Source organism: Sebastes fasciatus, chromosome 7, assembly GCF_043250625.1.
Source record: "Sebastes fasciatus isolate fSebFas1 chromosome 7, fSebFas1.pri, whole genome shotgun sequence".
Taxonomy (NCBI): domain Eukaryota; kingdom Metazoa; phylum Chordata; class Actinopteri; order Perciformes; family Sebastidae; genus Sebastes; species Sebastes fasciatus.
The window spans coordinates 10,569,603-10,586,257 of NC_133801.1; the positions used below are offsets into that span (position 1 = coordinate 10,569,603).

Sequence of the window (16,655 nt, forward strand, 5' to 3'; positions counted from 1 at the left end):
GATCATAAAGTGCAGGTGCCATGATTATGGTTCAGGTATGGTCAGGGAAATTCAACAAAAATGAAACAATAATAAAAAAACACAGGGAGACTTATACCTTCCTATACACACGACCAGGGGTCTAATATAGGACTACAATTTCTCCCTTTTTACAGCACAATTTCACGTTTTTTTCTCCATTGAATTCCTGCCCCCATGATAAATTAGCCGAGAAAGAGGGGGGTTATATATAGGAACGTGGCACACGGTATAAATACTAGTAGAGGACCAATGCTTTTTTTTTTTTGGGTCTTCTCGGCTCCTGCAGGCAAACGCAAGGCTCGCCTCATAAAGTTCCCCAAATGCATCCAATTTCTCCGCGGTAAAAGGAGCATAGGATCCCGCATCTGCAGCCAATTAGGCAGAGGAGGTTCTGGTGAATAACGGCGTGAACCTCCCTCCGAGACAGGGACCCCTCTAGTGTTACATTTTAACCATCTTACCTTGCTGTTATCCATCATAAACCAAGAGAGAGCCAACTGATTTCCAGCTCATTCCACTTTCTTTTTTTCTATATAGACTAAAAGCCCCTCTCAAAGGCTGAGAGGTGTTTTAATATATACTCAAGTCTCTATATCAGGAATGATCTGTCAGATTTTTGTTTCCTTTCAGTGGGAGAGAAGATTTTTTTCTCCTTTGTTTCCCCACATTTGTTGTTTACTCCGCAACTCTAAATTCAGAGTCGTGCTTTAATATAACATGAGTAAACACAATACATATAAAGCGCAAGTGGAGCCAAACTGACCTCTGCATCTGAAAACGTCTCTGTGCAGTGCAGCAAAGTCATTTCAGATCAGATGTGACAGACAGTGATATGTTGTAGACTTTAGTTTTGCTTATTTTTTTGAGACTGCGATGAGATGAGGTGAGCTGACACAACTTCAGTATTTTTCGATAGCAAAAACTCATATTTAACTCAGATTTTAATAAGGTATAACGTTGAATAACAAACCTGATGCAATAAAACAAACATTTAGACAAAGATTTGCGATGGACTTCACAGTTTTATTCCAAAACGTCCACTTTTCTTTTTTTATCGATTCAGGTGCAACCTGTTTTTTTTACGTGATCAACAAATAGCATTAAAACAAGTGGAACTGATTTATTATCCTCCTGCATGCACATGTAGAAGCTGCAGAGCATGCATGAGCAGGACTTTCTGCAAACAAAACGCGATCCTCAGTTTTTACTACTCACCTGTCGTTTTTCTGTCGCTCGTTTGATCTCTTTCGATCCAATCACTTCTCCGCCAATTCTCAATAATTAGTCCCGTGCAGGCAAAGCTGTTTTCCCGATGATGATGACAGTGAGTTATTTAGTAAAAGGGGCTGAAAAGGAGCGCCGGGTGTATGAATGGAAATGCTGCTGAGATGTGGAGAGCTGCGACCAATGAGCAGCGAGAGAAAACCTCCCCTTAGCCTGCAGTGTGAGGCCACTGAACCATGAAATAAGGGGAAAGCAGAGCGCGTCATAAATCTGCTTTATAAAGTGTTTCTGGTAAAGGAAAGCGAAAATATAAAAAAAAATATGGTTTTTATTGTTCTATTTTTTAGATGGTTTAATTAGCATTCATTTGTGATTATAGGCTACTGCAGTTATTGGAACAGCAGTGGTGCTTTGTGCGTAAAATGCTCTGAGTACAGTCAGAGGACTTCAAAAGCACCACAAAGATCATTGCAAAAAAACAAAATTTTTCTTCCAAGAAACTGTTCTCTCACCATCATTCCGCAAATTAAGTGGTAGGCAAAGTGTGTTCAGATGTATTTAGGCCTCCAAAGCATAATATCTGACACTAATGCCATTACGCAAGGATCAAGCTTGAGTATTTCTGGAAAACAGATCATCTTGTTGATTTTCACACATCTACTCTGCAAAATAAACCATAATGATATAATATAACCTGATGATAATAAATATTATTGCAAAAACAACATTTTTCTTCCAAGAAACTCTTCTCTCACCATCCTTCCTCAAATTAAGTGGTGGGGCAAAGTGTGTTCAGATGTCAAGTCAAGTCAAGTCAAATTTATTTATATAGCACATTTAAAACAACATGAGCTGACCAAAGTGCTTTACAGACATAGTGCAGAATAAAAACAGATCAACAGAGCAGACAACAAAATCTCACACATCCACAGACAGAGACCAAGATAAAAATCCATGAGTAAAAGATTGTTATAATGAGCATTATATAAAAGGCCAATTAGTAATCACAATTCAAGTACATTCAAAAGCCAAAGAAAAGAGGTGGGTCTTGAGCCGTGCTTTGAAATACTCTGTAGAGGGAGCAGATCTGATGTGGAGAGTATTGTATTTATTATGTGTTTAGGCCTCGAATGTAACTGCAATAGAAAGCATACTATCTGACACGAGCTAATGCTTACGCAACGATCAAGCTGGAGTATTTCTGGAAAACAGATCATCTTGTTGATTTTCACACATCTACTGTGCAAAATAAACCATAATGATATAATATAACCTGATGATAATATAGGCCTACATTCAGACTTTAAACCAGTACAAGGGACTTTAATTATCAGCCATCAGCGGGGGTTTCTATGCAGATATTCACTCATGTACTTGAATTGTGATTACTAATTGGCCTTTTATAAATGCTCATTATAACAGTCTTTTACTCATGGATTTTTTATCTTGGTCTCTGTCTGTGGATGTGTGACATTTTGTTGTCTGCTCTGTTGACCTGTTTTTATTCTGCCTATGTCTGTAAAGCACTTTGGTCAGCTCATGTTGTTTTAAATGTGCTATAGAAATAAATTTGACTTGACTTGACTTGACTCATGTCCCTGTCTGTCCTGCATGGTGACAGTTCCCGCAGGAATACAACCAGCAGCACGAGTTCCTCTGCAGCAGGGTTTGTCTTTTCCTGCTCAGTTGACCCCAACTCACTTCACTAACTTCATTTCCTTCACATTGCTGCCCTCATCTTCAAGCCCCCAAAGGATGTGGGGCAATTCACGGTGAGGAAAGTCGCCCAACCATAGCATTTTATAGCCTCATCAAGGTCACTGTTTCACAGCACAGCAACCCAAGTGAAACGGGGACTGCAACCTTTTTGCACTGAAGAGCCAATAAGTCATGCCAAAGATGAGATCTGCTGCTGGAATTTAGTCATATTTCATGTGATCGTCCATCATCAAGAAAAGATGCATATTTCTTGCCAATGATGAATTTGTATCATGTGATATTTTCTTGCCAAATAGTGAGGCAAAGACGTAAAGGAAAAAGTCTGGAAACGTTAGAATAACACTCCATTATGCAAAACAATCACTTATAAAAACAGACGACATATTATACTGAGTGATTTTTTACAGGGTTGGGGGGTGGGGGGGTCATCTGGTAAAAAGGTCGTCTTTCATCACCGGCTAGACCTTCTGTTTGTGGCACCGCTTCCTAATGCAATGATTAAAAACAACAACATTGATAATAGTGTTCCCAGCACCAAACAATGGGAGGAAATCCCAACATCCGTTTTACTGAAAAATGGCATTCATGCGCCTGCTGTGTTGCCTTCCTCAGGATACAGTAGAAGAAGTTTTCTAACACATTTGAACAGCAACTATTAAATTCTCAACAAAAAAAAGAAAAAGAAAAGAAATGATGTGGTCTGATATTAATATTAAAACACATAGAGGCATTAGCTGTGACAAAGCTCCCCATTTAACCAAAAATAGCTTTTGATGGGAACCTTAATGTCCTAAATCATGAGCTTTTAATCAGAAGTCACTCTTCAATGTGCCATCAGCATTTAAAACATCACATATTAATTTAGAATGAGATAACTATCTAATTAGCGCTGGCATTTGAATACAACTGTTTCAAAATAACCTCCACTCTTCTATACCTACACTAAGTTCATTAAAATTTGCATTTAATTATTAGTAGGGCTGGGCGACATGGAGGAAATCAAATCACAATATTTTTGACCAAATACCTCGATATCGATATTGCGACTCTATTGTGGAGAAATAATCATCAGTAATGTGGATATAATGACTAAGTGGGTAGAGGCAAATAGAACAGAGCAGTCTGGTGAGTTCAGAAAATGACATCACTTTACTGTAATGCAGCCTTTAAAACCAGGAAAAGACAACACTTATGCCATATTACGATATCCAAAATCTAAGAAAACATCTAGTCTCATATCACAATATCAGTGTAATATCAACATATTGCCCAGCCCTAACTATTAGTGCCTGTTTAACCTCAGACAGCAGCAAGCACAATGACATTTCAAATAGCGCCATATCAGTTATCAGAGGTTGTTGAATTGATCCACTGACTGTCTAAACGTTCTGACACTGACTGCTTTGTCCTATGTGGCAACAGTCTTTCTTGCGTTATTTTAAGGAGGTGAAGAAAAAACAAAACTGAATATATTTGCAAATGCCTCAGGTCTTTTGTCTGGTTGTTTCATCAACTCTTGCAACATCCAGGACTTCTTGTTTTTGCCATGGTATTGACATCACATGTGGAATGTGCCTGTTGAGGGCTCACAGAAGGCTCTCAATTGTCTTTCATGATTATTTAGCATATGCTTTCATATTGTTGACTGAATCTCCCTCTGTACTTTTTTTTTTTTTAAAGCAAACTTAATACTACTGTGCAGCGAGGCCAAACAATCTGCCATCAACAGTTTCCCATATGCAGTCCACTGCCAGTCTCTCCTCACTGGTATGTTAACATTTCAGAGCTCCCTCTCTTGGGATTCCACCAAAAACGCTTGTATTTGAGATGATGTGTGCAACCTACAGACATCTGCGATTACATCGCCCAGAGTAAATGAAGCTCCTTACTCTGAACTCTAATGAGTTATTTATTTAGTTGAAGGGGCTACCGAGAGATGATCTGGAGATGGAGATCGGTCCCATTCCAGCCTTTTCTTTCTTTTTTCTACTCCTCGGGGAGAGAGAAAATGGCAGTGTGGCACCAGGGAAGGCAGGGCAGTGTATCAAATCTTTTCACGCAAGCTTCCAGGCAGGCATGGGCCAGACATGGAACAGCATGTAAGCACAGGGCTCATGTTCAAAAGAGTGGGATTTCTCAATATTTGTATCATTTGTCTGTACTGAATTACAGTTTGAAAGATTTAACAGAGGCCTAATCAAGAAACAGAAAGATGTTTTTCATGATTATGGTAAAACTGTGACGAACTGTAATGATGCCAAAGCTTCTTTTGTTCCGAGAAAGAAAGTTTAGAAAAGAGTTGTGATGGTTTGTCCAATTTTACAAGACACTACCCAACAACAGAATTCAAAGAATTTGTCCATTGAAAATAGCTCACACACAGAGTGCAGACAGCAGCCTACTCGTGTGTGCGGTGATAATTAGCAAGGGGAAGTATTAAATTAAAGCAAGGCAGTCATTTTATGAGGCAAGCATTTATGAAGGTAATAGCATCCCTATAAATTAACGACCTCCCAATGCCTCCTGATGTGTTGCCACTCATCAGGTCCAGAGCGAACCACTGATACGTCCACGATGTGACCTCATCTGTTCAGTCTTGGTATTCTTGCCCCCGGGGGTTGGTGTGCTGAGATGAGAGCTTGGGAGAGTGGATGTTTGTGGAAGGACATGTGGTGTCGAGACGAAATGCATGTTGTCATTACATATAATATGTTCTGGTATGCATTTAATCAAAAGAAAGAGAGTGCATTTGGGTCAGTGTCTGGTGTGTGTCTGTGCTTTAGGCATCTACACTGTGTGTCCATGTAATCACTTTTAACAACACCACAAATTGCTGTGAATTTCTCTGTTCTCAGGGTGTATGCACGGATTTCCCAGAGCACTTATCTTGTGTCAATTCAGCTGGACACACCCTGCCTCTAGTCCACACTGGGCATGGGGATCAAGGTGCTCACTTTATATATTAAATCAATCTTGGTTGCCAGGTGGGGGAGTCATCCCTACATGAACAACATGAGGCTGAAATAAAGCCTCTGAAAATGACTGCTCCTGTGGAAAAAGGCAGGGCGAGCGGGAGCAGGAGGAAAGCAGTGCCATTTAGAAAGCCTAAATCATCCCCTGAACTATAAATCCACTGACCGCTCATCATTCAGCAACATTTTAAAAAGCCCTTAAAGAAAAACACGGAGTGAAATGAATATGCTGTCACCTCTCATTTGGGTCTGGCCCGCTGGCTCAATAAGAAAAGTGTTGTTCCCTGGAAGGCTGCGAGCCCGGGCTGAGCTCTCAGGTTTAGGGTTTACCCCTGTCCCGCATTCTCAAGGCTTTTGAGGCCCGCGTCTCTTTCCTCCCCCACGTCCCCCCAGACATGTCTGACAGGCTGAACTCGATGTGGGCTGCTCACCAGACTACAAAAATCATTCATCTGTGCCTTCAGACGGTCAAATCTGGATCTAATAAAGGGAGCTTGCCTATTGATCCTATTCATAGGGAAAGCTGCTGCCGGCTGTCACCACTGGAGGGCTCTCTGGCTCAAGCTAGGAGCGGCTCATGGAGGACTTTGGTACCCTTTTGTTCAGAATGGGAGACATTATGAACAAGCAGTGATGATTCACTTTTTTTGTGCAGATCAGCTCAGGTGATTCATTATTAAAAAAGCCTTAAAGGTCATAAGGAAACTTTTTTTTCATCTTTAAATGTGTTTGTATAAAACATTAAGATACCGGTACCTATGATTTATCCAAAGACAATAAACTGTACACAAATATCTGCATGATAAGATGCTTGTTTCCTATTCTGAGCTGCCTTGTGGGGTTATTGAGGCCAAAGACAACAACAGCAGCCTCCCTTTTCACCTGTGGCACAAACAAACATGTGAAACAGGAAACACACGCTGCCTTGCTCTGACACAGTGCCAGCCAGATGAGGGCAGGACATTGTTTTCTTTCAAACACTCAAGCGAAGCAGAATGAAAGCACAAGCCGCAAAACAACACGAGAAACGTCCTCACGCGGGCGGACAAGGATAGGGAGGCATCTGAGAATGAAAGAGGAGAGGGACGGCGAGAAGGAGAGTGAGTCACAGTCACTTTTAGGGTTGTGTTTATGTGTGGGTGAGGGCACTACCCCAAACGCCTAGGCAAAACCACAGCATTCCACGCCGGGTCTTAAAGAGACAGAGCGACGCTGTCATCACGGGTATTTGGGGAGTAAAGTGTTAACATATGGCGAGGGCTATTTGAGACGGCTGGTGAGACGCACAGAAGCCAGTAGGTGGCCATGCCAGCTCTCTCATCGCATTCTGACAGAAGACCTCAACATGTCAGGTTTTAGAAAAAGTAGGTTCAGGGATTTTTGTTTCAATTTGGCAAAGTCATATAATGTACAAAAACATCAGAATTTCACATCAGGTATCAAAGCCAAGGAGACATTTAGTTTTGGCTTGTGTCATGCTAAAAATGATAGTTGTACTGTACCTGCATTGCAGAGATCCAGTGATAGAGGGCAGAGTTGAGCTGTGAAAAGAGTGTGATAGCAGCAGAGTGTCATGGCAGGCTTGTGCTTGAAACTTTTCTCAATATCTTACACACCTTTGAGCAGAACAATGCTGAAAAGTTGCTCCATTAACTTCAAATTTCAGCATCATTATCTCGTATAACTTCCCAACTTACACAAAATAATATGTTTCCTATGAAATCAGCTGATGTGGATCTCTAAGATTCTTGTATCAATACCTTATGGTATATAGTTTTAGTTACAATTCTCTACAATTTGACAAAAATCTGTACATACAAGTGACAAGTGTACAAAACCAAAGTTGGATTTACAGTCTGGACGTTAAACAGAAAATTGTACGACTGTTTCTGAGCATTTTACGATATACAGTATTGTGTGTGCACTTTTGTTTTTGGGATGTTCCGTACGTCACAAACACGAACTGTATAATGTAAGGCTTGGTAAGGCGCTGTACTGAAAGCATCTCCCATCCATAGACATGAGCAGAGTGGGTGAGCGGTCTGAACGATGACAGGCCCAGATTGCACGTAGAGGCAGAAAAAACAGCTCGCTGCTAGGAAGAGAGAGAAAGAAGACGAGAAAATTAGAGAATTGTGTAGGTGTGAGGAGAGAGGTGAGAGCATGGCGGTGGTGGTGTGTTGACAATCGGGTGGTTAGAGAGAGAGAGAGGCTGAGGCTATAGGGTACGGGAGAAAAAGAAAGTGTGCTAGTAAGAGGGTGTTTCACAGAGAGGGCTTCTGAGAAGGAAAGAGAGGATGCAGAGAAGGAAATGAAACGGAGGTTAGGGGGCAAAAAGAGAAACAGCCTGTTTCCTCCCTGAAAATCCATGGCACAATATGGACTTAACATCCTTAAACCATCAACTGAGCTCTAAAAATAACCTCCGTTTCTGCACAGTAAGAGGTGGGAGTATAGGAGCAAGGGTGAGCGAGGTGGGGGTGAGTGGGGGCGGCTGGCGGTTGAAAATGGGAATCGGTGCATGAGCCTGGGAGTGAAAAGTTGGAGAGAAACAAAGGAACGCCACCCTGCCAGACAGTGGTGATGAGAGATGGGCCAGAGATTGCGTGGCTGCTTGTGCATGTGTGAGAGAGAGAGAGAGAGAGAGACAAAGAGATAGAGAGTGGGAGTAAGAGATTGAAAGTGGAGGAAAGAGAACCACGATCTAGACCCCAGGGACTGAGTTATCTCAGTATTCACTAAACACTCTCTTTTGGTAATACCATCTGTCTAATCTCTAACATTGAATCAAATTTGATGAGGGCTCAGCATGACAGGGCTGTGAGTTATAGGCAGTTTGCTGCAGTTACTGTTATATTGGAGATTCAGATTTCTCTTACAAAACACATGATGAGCTGCTCCCAGGCAACAACAGAGATCAGCGGATGCTACGAGGACCAGTGCTGCTCCTTTAGTTCCATATACCGTCTCTGGTGTGATCTTCCACCTGCTTTTTAAAGTGCATGGAACCATATCTTTTACAAGTTGGTCTCAACACTTTGACATGGCAGTGCAGGCTATGACTTCACCTGATGCAGATTTATCTACGGTGATGGCCTTCATCCTCCCTACTGGCTGAGCTGAAGCTGCATGACTGTATTGGAACAGCCTCCCTCTTTTAACCCAGAGAGACTGATTTAGTGAAGGATAAAGTTATTGGGCTAAAATACTCCCTGCCTTTTTCTCCAAATTCATGTGCAATGCAGACATCCCTCACCTTGTGCTAGAAATCTTTCCCAACTGTACCCACAATGCACTAGAAGGTGAAAAATGCTGATGCTTTGTTGCCAGCTTGCCTTGGAACCAACCTTACAGTCAAAAGATCATGAGATGGCTGCAGAGAACCTTGGGGAAGCGCTGCACCCGACCATTGCAATTTCTCCACACACTCTATCTTCTGAACTGGTAGCTATGATTTGTCCTAAACCTACTGATGGCAAACTCCTGGCTCTGCTCACAATGGAGACAAAAGAGCCAAAGAACTCTCATCCAGCCTTAAAAAAAATGCCCTATGATTGCCTCCTCTGTGCCAGGTCGTTCATTACAACCTGAGTGTCTACACCTGCATCTGCCGTGCCAACTCTGTCGGGCTTTGCCTGGTTTTCCACAATGGACCTTCAGCATGGCTATTTTCAAGTTGAGCTTGAGTTCGTGAAAAAACAGTACAGACAAAAAAGTCGTGAAGTTTTCAACCGTTCCTCTAAGTCAGTGCTGCATCAAGTTGTTGTCCCTCATGCCTTAAAAAACACTGTTCTACAGCTGATGCATAGTTCAATAGCTGGTCATCTGTCTGCAGATAAAGTCCTGAAACATGCTCAATACTGGCCATTCATGTCACAGGACATCAAGATGTGGTGTAAGCAATGTACTTGCAATACAGAATCCCACACATCACATGGGCCACGTGAGCTCAAATCTCCCATCTTCATCTACTCCAGGTTCTCCTGCTGACTATGTTGCACAGTTGACCCAGAAACTTTGGTCAGCCTTCAGTTCTGCTGCATGGAACCGAGACTGTGCCCCAAACCAGCAGAAACAACATGGCCAATGTGTCAGGCACACTCCCTATGTTTCTGGAACCCACTACATATAAACAAAACTTGCTCCTCACTGGAAAGGCCCCTTTGAAATATTAGATTTTTTTCGGATCTGATGTGGATTGTCCTTTACAATGGTTTCAGACCTTACAATGCTCCTATGAGCATGGTTAGCCCACACTGTCTTCTCCACCACTATGTTCTGAAGAGAGACTGTTGCTTTGTTTTTATAACTTGACTTGTTTCGTCTTATGTGAAACAAGGAAGTTTCTTTTATGAGAGAGGCAGGACATTTAGCCTATGGTTTATAAGTGAAGTTAATTCATATTTTTTTTTATTTAATGTAGTAAAAATGTATTTACAATGTTTACACAATTATTAATTTACATGGTTAAACATTTCTATTAGCAACTTTAAAATTAATTTAATTTTAATTCTCGCGAAGTTCCACATTCACAAGTGTAAATTTATCATAAAAAAAGCCTAATTTCTTTGTATTTATGAAAGAAATGGATCTATATCTGTCAACAATTTCTTCCTCACAAAACAAAAAAGCAATGAAAACAATGAATGTATGCAATATCTTTAAAGTTTTTAAGTGAAATTATTGTCATAGTCTCGCGTGGTCTTTTTTTTATTTTTATTTTTTTATATTATGTTGGTTTTGTTTCATTTCTGTTGTCCTTTTATGTTTGGCACAGCTCTTTGTTTATGTTTTTGCTATGCTTCTTCTGTATGGAAATGTATTTAATGTGTTCTGCTGTTATATGGATACTGTCATTTTGAAATAAAAAAAAAAATAAAACATTTTATAAAACTTCCTGAATTGCAAAAAACATTTTTTTTACACTTGCTTGAGGAGAGTTTTTGCCTGTATCAAAAAAAAGAGTTGATGTGCTAAATGTGTGATGGAAACACCTGTGCCAAATACATTCTGACATGGCAAACATTTAACTCACGTGACTGATTTGCTGTTTCCACTGTCTTCTTGGGTTTACCTCCCATAAAGTGTGAATGCTTGTCTTTGTCTCCGGACAACATCAAACATGGCCAGTACTAGCTGATATGAAAGAACAATTACAACTTGCCTAATTTGAACAAATTCCTAAAGACTCATTTTTCTCTCCTACATGGTTAGCTCATGGGTTTAGCTGCATGGCTGAAATCGACTTATTTTGTTTCCCGTTTGCTAGCTCTACTTCTTTACCACTCTTACTTATTAGCATAGCTTATAGCGCCACCTTCTGACCAAACTACTCTGTAGCTAGTGATGGGAATTCCGGCTCTTTTTAGTGAGCCACATCATTTGGTTCAGCTCACCAAGAAGAGCCGGCTCTTTCGGCTCCCAAACTGTTCCTCGTGTTTACTCGTCCCAAAAAGACCTGAGGTGGGGGAGAAAGTAAATTCTTTGTTTTGTTTTGTTTTTTTGTCTGTAAAAAGACAAAACAAAGAATTTACTTTCTCCGCCGCCTCAGGTCTTTTGGGGCAAGTAAACAAATACTTCATTTGTTTTTTTATTTCTATGATTATGAGTGTTCTACAGTATTGTTATACTACATGGTACAAGAGTTTGTCCACTACTTTAAAGTCAAAACTCCTCCACCAAATGAAAATCTGCTCAAAGATTGTAGGTCAACCCCTTGAGAAATTCTGTGAATCAGCCTATGGCTAACACCATCGTCTCTAACCATGTTTTGAACAGTGAATATGAATTGTTACCACCAAATCAGAGATACAGGGTTCCACGATTTAATAAGGTTAGACTGAAACACTCTTTTGTTCACCAGTCAATCCTAAAACTAAATACAGAGCCTAATCCCAGATCAAATGTACGTTGAAGTGCCCTGAATATTGTCTTCTGTGATCGTAATGTTTAAATGTACGTATCCTTGTTTCTTGTCTTTGTCCTTTTTGTGATGTTGCAAATGGAGCTGCTGTGATGCAAAACAAATTTCAGACCTGTCTGACAATAAAGTATTATCGTATTATCGTATTATCGTTATCGTTTAACACTTCTGCCTTTTATAATTCAGCCAAATTTAGCGCTGTTTTGACCTATGATTAGTATGTGTGCACATATATCACTTAAATTATTAAATATAATTATACTAAACCTTATAATTTCCAGAATACCATAATTTGACATGCTGCTTCGTTTCCACGCATCACACTCCTCTCTCTTTCTCTCCTCCTCTTCCTCCTGCTCTGTACCTGTAGACCGTCAGCGCGCCGTCCCTCCCTGCTTGATGGTATGATCCTTGTCTTTCATCACCTGATTGGTCGCACGGACGTCAATAACACAACATTTAGTCACAGTCAGTGCATGGAGTGCAAGTGGCGCGGAGAAGATCATTTCATTCTGCCTTGAATTAATAAAAAAAATAAAAAAACGTCTCTCGGACTCCCATCGTTCACTTAAAAGAGCCGGCTATTTGAACAGGCACGTTCACGACCGACACATCAATAGCTGTAGCCGAGTTTATTCGCTCCAAACCAGTCACCACCTCACATTTCTTTTTTTTCTTTTTTTTTTTTCTTTAAAAGATACTGGTTACATTAAATAAGAAGTTACCAACAAGTGTGCACTAAATCCTAGCCATGCAATCTAATCAAAGTGCCACTGAGTGGAAATCCTGATACTCATGCATGCCAGTCTTGTAGATAAGATAAATTATTCTGTCTGGCAAGAAACATTTCCACGGTCATGTGCACATGATTGTTTCAAGATGATTGAGACAGCTGTGTATCTCTTTTAGATTAATTTAGCCAGAATCTGTTTAGAAAAATATAGATCTGGGTCAAATAAATCAGTCTTGAAGCATTTGTTTCATAATTGGAGCTCCACATTGGCTTGGGCCAATCACCAGGACAGTACACTAGTTTATTACAGGAAAATATATTTTTTTTTTCAGTAGTTTTATTCAAACTTGTTGCGACTCACCTGTCTCCTTGGTGGGTTTAAAAAACAAAGTGTAAAAAGGTATTTTCAAATATTTTATGGCCCAAGTCAGGGAGGTGGTGTAATAGAAGTATTTAAGACCAGACACAAGACACAAGACAGACTCTGTTGAAGGCCAGCCACTGACAAGCAGCTCCTTCTTCCCTCTCATCACCCCGATAAGCCCTTCTCTGCTGCCTGAGCCACACACCTCATCACAGGCTGGATGAACTGAACAAAGACGACAGGTCTACCAGCGCGCTGATGTTGTTATCAGTGTGAACACAACAGGGATGTAGTGGAGCTAATGATACCTCTCTCTCACAACAAGTGACCAGGGAAATACTGACATAGCCTACTACAAAGGGCTCAACCAGGTCCTTAATTACTTCTCACATAAGATGACGAACTGTAATTATCCCAGGTTGTGTGTGTGTGAGAGGTGTATGTCACTTAAAGGAGGAAAAAAAAAGAACATCATCAATAACTCTCCAGAAGGAATAGCCACAGTATTATATCCTTTTTTATCTGTATACACTTTTCTCATTGATGATTGCATTTAAATCTGATGACTCTGCAAGAAAACTGGGCACAAGTTAGCTTAAATGCCTGTTGCAGATTCTATGAATATTAATGAGAATACCAGTTGACTGAGGTAAGTCATCATAATTATGTCCAGACTAAGTAGTTGTCACTCACATCCCTAGTTGGCCCACTCAAGTCAAAAATCTGGCCCCTCATCATCAGTTTCTAGTTTTCTTGCTGCTATCAACACTTTTTTCTGACATGCTCTCTCTCTGTCCCCCTGTCTTTCTCTCTCCCCATCTGTCTCACTGATTGCTCTCCCTCTACTTGCCTCCGAGGCCTGCCTCTCCTCTCCTCTCCTCTCCTCTCCTCTCCTCTCCTCTCCTCTCCTCTCCTCTCCTCTCCTCTCCTCTCTCACTCCAGCCTTCTCTCACTTCTCTAATGAGAGCGTGTGTTACACAGGCATTCAGAAAGCCTCCTCTGCTAATTACATGACAAGCATCTCGTTCTGGAACACTAATGAAGAGGAATAGCGAGCAGTAGACGCCACTGGAGTGGTGGTGTGTGTGTGTGTGCGTGTGTGTGTGTGTGGTGGGGAGGGGGTCAAGCTGGCCACTGGGTAGGGTGTTTGTGTGTGTGTTTGGGGTGGGGGGGAGTATTCTGGCGCCAGTCCAGCAGCTTATCAACCGGGGCATGTTGGACTCAGCATCTCGTTCTCTCCCTCCCTCCTCGTCCTGCTTTTTCCTTTCATCTTACTACACTCATCTCTTTTTTTTCTCGTAAAAGATCAGTGTAAGGGCGTTGTTTTGCCAAGCGTCGTTAGCTTTGCACTTATTAAAGATGGTATGAGGTTTTGAAAAGGACACTTGTTCTTACAGTCTTTGAAGTATGATGTAAAATACATGCAAATCCACGATCTGTCACCGCTCACTGTCCAATGTGCTGTGCTGGCTTTTTGCATGAAATGTGCAATGTTAGTTTCAATAGTCGTGTTCATGCCGTTAATTAAACACAACACTGACTGACAAAAGATGCAGTATATGCACACGCGTATACCCTACAGATAAACCCACACACAAGAGGAGACAGGAAAGAAAAGGGAGAGAGAGCGACCTAGGCAGAAATCCAGCGACTCAGCATGTGGTTTGGAGGAACTCGTTCTGTCAAGAGGCGCTCTCGGAACAGAAGATCGCTGTCCCGTACCATCCCTCGTGAAACGCTTGAGAAACACAAACCATCTGGAGGCTATAGTGCACACTCTCGACCCATCGAATATTGAGGATGTTTGTCTGATTTACAAGGCCTATTTAGAACTGTTTGGACAACTTGGCTGAGGGATTGGTGCTTTAATTAAAGATAATATCAAAAGCTAATATTGCCCCCAAGACCTTTGCTTCACAGTCAACAGTGCAACAAAGTCACGGTTCTGTGGGTGAGGTTGAGAGTCTTCTAAATGAATCTAGTCAGGTTTGACACAAAGGCCTCTCCATGTTCTTTATTTCACTGAGGTTACTACCCCATATTCCCCCTCTTTCTCTCTGCCGATGCCAATAGCAACGCAGGCTTTTTCAGGCCCAAGCCCACCGCGGTGATGGCATATTGATACTGTCATAAAATATTACATCCTCACTTTATTCATTAGAGCTGGGCTTTAATCTAAAAATATCATGGGCAGGGAATAAAACAGAGTTTTCAGCGGCACATAGATTAGGCCTGTGCTTCTCTCACTGAGCGCCGCAGCTCGGAAACACTGAGGCCCGAAATAGACGTTCTTCTCATAAAGGGCTCCTTCTTTGTAGTCGGCATACAGCAACAACATCTGCAGGGCAGTTTCTATGGGGGGAACAGATTCGGGCAGGCTATCAAAGAGAGAGGCGATCTCCTGTGAGAAGCGGTGGGCGGAGGACTTCCATATTCTCTCTCCCTCGTTCTTTCTTTTTTTACTCTCTCTTGCTCTTTCCCTCTATCTCTTGCTTCCAAAAATCTGTAGCAATCAGGACGATGCTAATAAAAGACCATTAATATCACCTGTCAGCGCTATCTTTGGAAGATCCAAAACGAGAAAATGAGACAAAAGGAGTTACAGTCTGGAGCTGCTCACCGAGAGGCAGGAAACCAGCGGAGGACAGACAGCCGTATGGTTTTGGTGTGCTGATTTAAATAAAGCATTCGGATGACAGAAATCAATCAATGTCCAAAAGACAACACGAGGGCAACAGGACAGTCCCATTTATTATTACTGTACTGATGTTTCATCTACAAAACATTTGGTTTGTGGAATTTATGTCTCAAAGCATATTTGCTTGTTTTTGTCAGACAAGCTTTAAATTATTTATCTTTTTTTGGTGTTTTCTTAGAGATGTTCAAGTAACCCTGATTGGGGTTTGAATTCAGCAGTGTATGGTGGAATTGTCACTCCTAAACAGATGGTAAAGATAAGTAATATGACCCCTATCTGACTCCAGATATCTTTCAAGGTAGAGAATGAACCCGTCACAAAACCTTTCTGTCACCTTTCAGAGTTTAAGTTATATGGTTTTAAACTCCTGGTGGCTTTAGGTGAGGAATGTGGCATTGAACACTGTCAACTATGACAAAAGGAAAGAAAGATTTCAGATATTCAGGTAGAGCTGGACCCATATATGTTTGATAAAGAGCTGATGTAGATACAAGAACACTATTAGACTTTACAGAGCGAGTGATGGTGAGGGCCATAAACCCCTGCAGGTCTTATGACTAACGGCTTTTACTGCCGGCGATGGCAAGGCGTTCACTATCTGTTTAATGCAAAACATGAGCGCAAGCCAGCGCATAGTTGGAGGCTCTGATCGGAAAAAGGTGGTACCATAATGGGGAGGTGAAAGGCAATGGGGCAACGTGATGATAGTGGCTTCATGCGGAGCAGAAGTGTATCGAGGGCCTCGCCTTTGAACTGGCGAGCCGGCTAATTGAAACAGCATTGCCGGGGCATCGACTGAAGATCTGGATCGCATTCATCCCCCCCCGCTTTTATTCAATTTGGTCCCATCACAGGGGCGCGTCCCGTGCTTTTCTCTCCACATGGCAATAAGTCATACCCTCGCCTTTTGCCCTCGACGTGTTGCCCATCTGTGTCCCCCGGGGGCCCGGGGCGCTGAGGCCCACAGAGCGCAGAGGGATTCAGACGAGGTCTTGAGAAAA

At 41.6% G+C, this 16,655-nt stretch overlaps 1 protein-coding gene across 2 annotated transcripts in view; it reads right to left on the reverse strand.

Moving 5' to 3' along the window:
- Positions 1-1,418, reverse strand: part of fli1 (Fli-1 proto-oncogene, ETS transcription factor) — a 34,973-nt gene extending 33,555 nt beyond the window's left edge. The window contains exon 1 of one of the 2 annotated variants that reach the window (XM_074641499.1): positions 1,237-1,418. The gene's annotated coding sequence lies outside the window, so the exon portion shown is untranslated. The remainder of the gene's footprint in view (positions 1-1,236) is intronic. The other variant, XM_074641501.1, reaches the window with a different exon arrangement.
- Between the last annotated feature and the right edge of the window lie 15,237 nt (positions 1,419-16,655).